Here is a 6,000-nt window from a genome sequence, read left to right on the forward strand (position 1 = left end):
TCTCTTTCTTCTAACTGGCGTTATCTCCTCTTCAGCCGGAAGCACAAGGTGGCTTCAGTGGGGCTCGCACCCTTGAAGGCCGTGAAGAGGGGGCTCAATCGACCCCTAGGTCAGCGAGGCCCAGGTCGCCGCCCCCCTTGAGCCGCGAAGAGGGCGAGCTTTCCCACGAGGAAGGGGGGTAAGAGACGAGGTGGAAGACGCCAGATCCCCCGGCGAAGGAGGCAGGGACGCCGTGGCCCCAAGAGCCAGAGGGGACAGTCCTAGCCCTCGTAGCTATTCCCCCTTTGGGGGACGCTTGCCAAGAGGGTCAGGGTCGGCCCGGACAGGCCGAGGAGGGCCGGGCCGAGGTGGCGCTGAGCGTGGTGCCTCCCGAAAGGTCTCACGGGAAGGGGCCGGCCCGATCCGAGGCCTCCGCAAGGGAGGGAGGAGGGAGCATGGCCTGGGGCCAGAGTCCCATGATCTGGCCCAACCGGTCAGAGGCCTATCTCTAGCGGGGCCTTGAGGAATGCGGGCGCGCCAGCGTCGAGGCGATTAACCGGGCTTCCGAGCTCATGAGTCGAGACATGTTTAAGTTCACCCAGGTAAGGTCTCTGTCCCTTTTGGTGAAGTGCTATTTTATGTCTTTGGACTGATTCCTCACATAACACCTAATTTTGTAGGCGCTCCAAGCCGCATCCTTGGAGAAATCGACGTTCCTCCGTTGGGAGCGAGACGCTTGGGCGGCCTGCGACGACGAGAGGGCTGCGCGAGAGGCGGCCGAGGGGGAGCTCGCGAAGGAGTGCGAGGTTTCTGCCGAGCTTCGGCAGAAGTGCTCGGCTCTTGTGACTGAGGCTCAGGAAGCCTAGGAAAGGGTCGCTCCCTTAGAAAAAAGGGTTAGCGACCTCACCCTAGAGTCCGAAGAGCAGAGGGCCGCCGTCGAGAGGTACAGGGGCGAGGTCACTTGGTTGGAAGCTTTGCTCGCCGAGAAAGACCTCGTCCTTAGCCAAGCTCAGGCGAACCTCTCTGCGACTCAGGGCGAGGTGGCCCACTAGCATTGGAGCTCAGCGGAGAATGGGAAGCGGGCCGAGGGTAAGAACTGAGTCGTTTACCTTACCTCTTTAGTATTTGGATTTACTTTTCTGACTTTTGTCTTTTTGTTCTGTTTTTCAACAGAGCTGGAGAAGAAGGTGGCTGAGGCAGCCTCTGCCGCCGTCGCCCTGCAGAAGTCCCTTGACGACGAGGTAGCGGACCACTCGGCTTTGGAGGCCGTGGTCGCCTCGGCATGTGAGGGGCTCAGGGTATCGAGGAGCGCATCGGGGTCGTCGCTGCAAAGCCATATCGAGGCAATGTACTCCACGGCCGGGGAGAGGGTGAGTGAGGCGCTCCACGCCGGGGTGAAGAAAGCCCTAGCGGTGGTGACCTCTCACTACGTCGGCATCGATTTGCCGGCGGTTTGTGAGAGCTATGTCCTCCCTGACGACGAGGCGGAGGCCCAGGAGGAGCTGCAGAAGCTTGGTGATGCCGCGGACGCCCCGGGGGATGCTCTGGCCGCCTTCTTCGACGCTGAAGTGGAGCTTCCTCCCCTCGGCGCGCAGAGGCCTGGAGGATTAGGGCAGTAAGGCCCTTATAGTTAGCTATGTTTTGTTTGTGAACATCAAAGGCCGATGGGCCTTGTTTTCTATGAAACTTTGATGTTGAATATGGATGTTTATATGATTGTTCCTTTTCAGATTTCCTTTATGTCTTTTTGTCATCTCTTTCCTGTGCTGACCCGACCTCGGCAGTGCGGGGTCGGGTGAGCCTCTTAGGGTCTGCATTAGTCAGAGCGTCCCAAGCCTAAGTCTTTTTCTCTTCCTTAATAATTTAGAAGTCTAGATCCGTCTCCCGATCCTAGGGGGTGAGTGGAGGTCGTCCTAGCCCTCGGGCTCACGCCTTCTTAAGATTTAGGGGATGGATCCACAGACTTAAAATTTTTTTAGGAAATGAAAGAAAGGCCTTGGGTCGGGGTGCTTTAACTTGCGCAAAAAAAGGAAAGAAGATTCGTAGTTGCCACAGGGGGTTCCCCCCGTGTAGCCCCCGAGGGAGGCTCGGACTCTGCAAGACAGAGCCGAGGCTTACTCTTTTTTAAGAAAACAACCATGCGATTCGAATTTCCATTTTATTCTTTTGCGGTAATGAACAGTTGGATATCTTTACAAAATTCTAAGGGTAGAAGCGACGTAGCTGTTCTATGTTCCACACGTTTTTAAAGACCTCTCCTGCTTCGTTGGCGAGCTTGTATGTGCCGGGTCGGAGGACTTCGGCGATGACGAAGGGTCCTTCCTAGAGAGGCGTGAACTTGTGACGACCCTTGTTGCTTTGCCTGTGCCTCAGCACCAAGTCATCGACTTGAAAGGCTCGGCCTCAGATACGTCGAGCGTGGTAACGTCGGAGGGCCTGCGGGTACTTGGCGGAGTGTAGGAGGGCTACATCTCTGGCTTCATCCAGCTGGTCTAGCGCGTCTTCTCGGAATGTCCTACAGCTATTTTTGTCATAGGCTTGTACCCTCGGAGACCCATACTCTAGGTCTGTGGGAAGGACAGCTTCCAACCCATAAACCATGAAGAACGGGGTGAAGCCGGTGGCTCGGCTTCGGGAAGTCCTTAGACTCTAGATGACGGCCGGTAACTCTTTGAGCCATTTTTTCTGAACTTGTCCAACCGATTGAACATCCTGGGCTTCAGGCCTTGGAGGATCATGCCTTTGGCACGTTCTACTTGGCCATTGGTCTTCGAATGAGCCACTGCTGCCCAGTCCACACGTATGTGGTGCCTGTCGTAGAACTCCAGGAATTTTCGTCCGGTGAACTGTGTGTCGTTGTCAGTGATTATGGAGTTGGGCACTCCAAATCGATGGATGAAATCCGTAAAAAACAACACCGCTTATTTGGCCTTGATCCTTGTGATGGGTCGGACCTCAATCCACTTGGAGAATTTGTCGATTGCGACAAGTAAGTGGGTGAAGCCACCAGGCGCCTTTTGTAGAGGCCCGACTAGATCGAGGCCCCAGACAGCAAAGGGCCAAGTGATGGGGATCGTTTGCAGAGCCTGAGCAGGGAGGTGAATCTGCCGAGCATAGAACTGGCATCCCTCACAGGCCCGCACAATCTGTGTGGCATCGGCCACAGCAGTGGGCCAGTAGAAGCCTTATCGGAAGGCGTTCCCTACCAGCGTCTGTGGTGTAGCGTGGTGGCCACAAGCCCCCGAGTGTATGTTCTTTAGGAGCTTGATTCCTTCCTGACGGGTGATGCAGCGCATAAGAACGCCCGAGGGGCTGCGCTTGTACATCTCTCCATCGAGAAGTAAGAAAGTCTTGGCGCGACGAGCTACACGTCGTGCCTCAGCTTGGTCTGAAGGTAGAGTGCCGTCGACAAGGCGTTGCAGTTGTGGGTAGCGCCAGTCCGGAAAGTCGTCGGGTGCAGGGGGCTCGGGCTCAATGTCCATGGCCTCCGGCTCATGAGCTGTGGTGGCCTCGGGATCGAGACCCGAGCCGCCTGGGGTGGATCTGAGCCCTCATCGTCTTTGTAGTCGATGGAAGGCTTGTAGAGGTCGCTAACGAAGACATCCGGAGGGACCGTGGTCCGCTCGGATGCCATTTTGGCAAGCGCATCGGCGGCCTCATTGTATTTTCTTAACATGTGGTTAAGCTCGAGGCCGTCGAATTTCTCCTCCAAGCGTGGGACTGCTTTGCAATATGCGTCCATCTTGGGATCGTGGCAGCTGGACTCTTTCATGACTTGGTCGATGATGAGCCTGGAGTCGCCTCGGATGTCTGAAGGGTCGAGATGGCGGACTAGAGGGGGGGTGAATAGTCCTTTCTAAAACTTATCGCGTCGGCTAACCGAAATAAATGCGGAATTAAAACTATCGGTCTAGCCAAGACTACACCCCTCTATCTAAGTTCTCTAGCACCTTGAAAAGATCCTAAACAAGCAAGCAAGGTGTTACCTTAGCAAGAGCTCACCTAACCAAATCTAGAAGCAAGGTCACACAAACCTATGCAACTTAGTACTTTACAAACCGGGAGAGCTCCTACACAAACTAGTGAGGCAAAGCGCACAAAGCCTAAGCTCACTAGAAAGCTCAATAACAAGGCAACTAATGCCAAATTAGAGAGCGCAACTTACTTAGCTACACAAACTAAGCAAAGTGACTAACAAGGTTACACAAACCAAATTAGTCACGCAAGGGGAACTACTTCTATCCACACAAGCAAGAAGGTAACTAGCAAGCTACACAAGCTAACTAATTACAAGAGCAACTACACAAGCACAAATATATGAATGTAAGAACAAGCTTGTGTTAGGGACTTGCAAACCAACGGGAAGAACAATGTTGACACGAAGATTTTCTCCCGAGGTTCACTTGGTTGCCACCAAGCTACGTCCCCGTTGAGACAAGCTCCAAGGTTGCCGCCGGTCCTCTTGCTAGTGGTGACCCGCAAGTCACACTCTCCCACGTGGAGTGCTTACCACAAGCTCTAGCACTTGACCCGGCCGGACCACTTGTCGCTCTTCACGTCTCGCTCAACTAGAGTCGCTCTTCGTGATCCCCGCGGGGTGAGCACCGTACCCCTCACAATCTCTTCTCCGGAGCACCGCACAATCTCCTTGCGTGCTTCAACGGAGTCACAAGCCACCAAGCCGTCTAGGAGGTGGCAACCTCCAAGAGTAACAAGCACCACCGGCTTGCAACACGAACACCTAGTGCCACTCGATGCAATCTCTCAATGCAACGCACTAGAATCACTCACTCACACAATCGGATGATAACTATCAAGTATATGTGAGTTAGAGGCTTCACTAGCACTCCCCAAGCATGGACACTAAGTCCCAAGGGTGCTCAGCACCAGCCAAGGTCGGCCACCACTTCTATTTATAGCCCTAAGGGCTAAACTAGCCGTTGCCCCTTCACTGGGCAAAAGTCGTGAGCACCGGACGCTCACAGGAAGCCACCGGACGCTCCACACCTAGCGTCCGGTGCTCAGCTGACCGCCACGTGTCACTAGCCGTTTGAAGTCGACCGTTGCCGCCAACGGCTACCACGCGCTCGCGCCAGACACAGCACCACCGGACGCTCAACTAGTCCACACCGGACGCGTCCGGTGCACACCGGACTCATGCGCAGAGAGGGTGTCAAACTCGCGACCTCACCGGACGCTGGGCACCGGACGGTCCGGTGCTCACCGGACTCGTGCGCAGAGAGGGTTGCAAAACGCCTTCACACCGGACGCTGAGCACCGGACTCACTCCGGTGCGTCCGGTGCACACCTGCGCCACAGACACCACACCGGACGCTCTAGACCAGCGTCCGGTGCTGCCAGCACCAGCGTCCGGTGAGTGTTTCTCAGCGAGAAACACTCCCGCGACTTCTCCAAACTTCCCACCGGCGCAATAGAAAATATGCACTTAATTTTCTCAAAAGCGCCGAATCCCGCCGAGCAAGCTCGGCGGGAGGGAGAGAGGAACCCACACGCCTCTCAACCCTAGGAACTCCACCTCCTTTGAAAAGTGTGCCAACACCACCAAGTGTACACCACCATGTGCATGTGTGTTAGCATTTTCACAAACATTTTCCCAAAGGAGTTAGCCTCTCAAACTTGCCACGCCACTCGATCATAACACGTATGCAAAGTTAGATCGCTCAAGTGGCACTAGATGACCGATATGCAAACAAGTTTGCCCCTCTTGATAGTACGGCCATCTATCCTAAATCCGGTCATAAACTTCTCTACACACCTATGACCGGTGAAATAGAAAAGCCCTAGGTTATACCTTTGCTTTGCGCTTTCCATTCCATCTCCTCCAATGTTGATGCAACACATGCACCAACCAATCACCAAATGATATGATCCACTTCATATCATCACGCGACCGTATTGGTTCATCGATCTTGACCTCACTTGCTCTTCACCGTCACACGCGGTCCCTCGCTTCAAAGCCTCCGACTTGCCCTTCACTCTTGCAACCGGTCCATCGAGCCA

This window comes from Sorghum bicolor, chromosome 8 (genome assembly GCF_000003195.3).
Source record: "Sorghum bicolor cultivar BTx623 chromosome 8, Sorghum_bicolor_NCBIv3, whole genome shotgun sequence".
NCBI classification, from domain to species: domain Eukaryota; kingdom Viridiplantae; phylum Streptophyta; class Magnoliopsida; order Poales; family Poaceae; genus Sorghum; species Sorghum bicolor.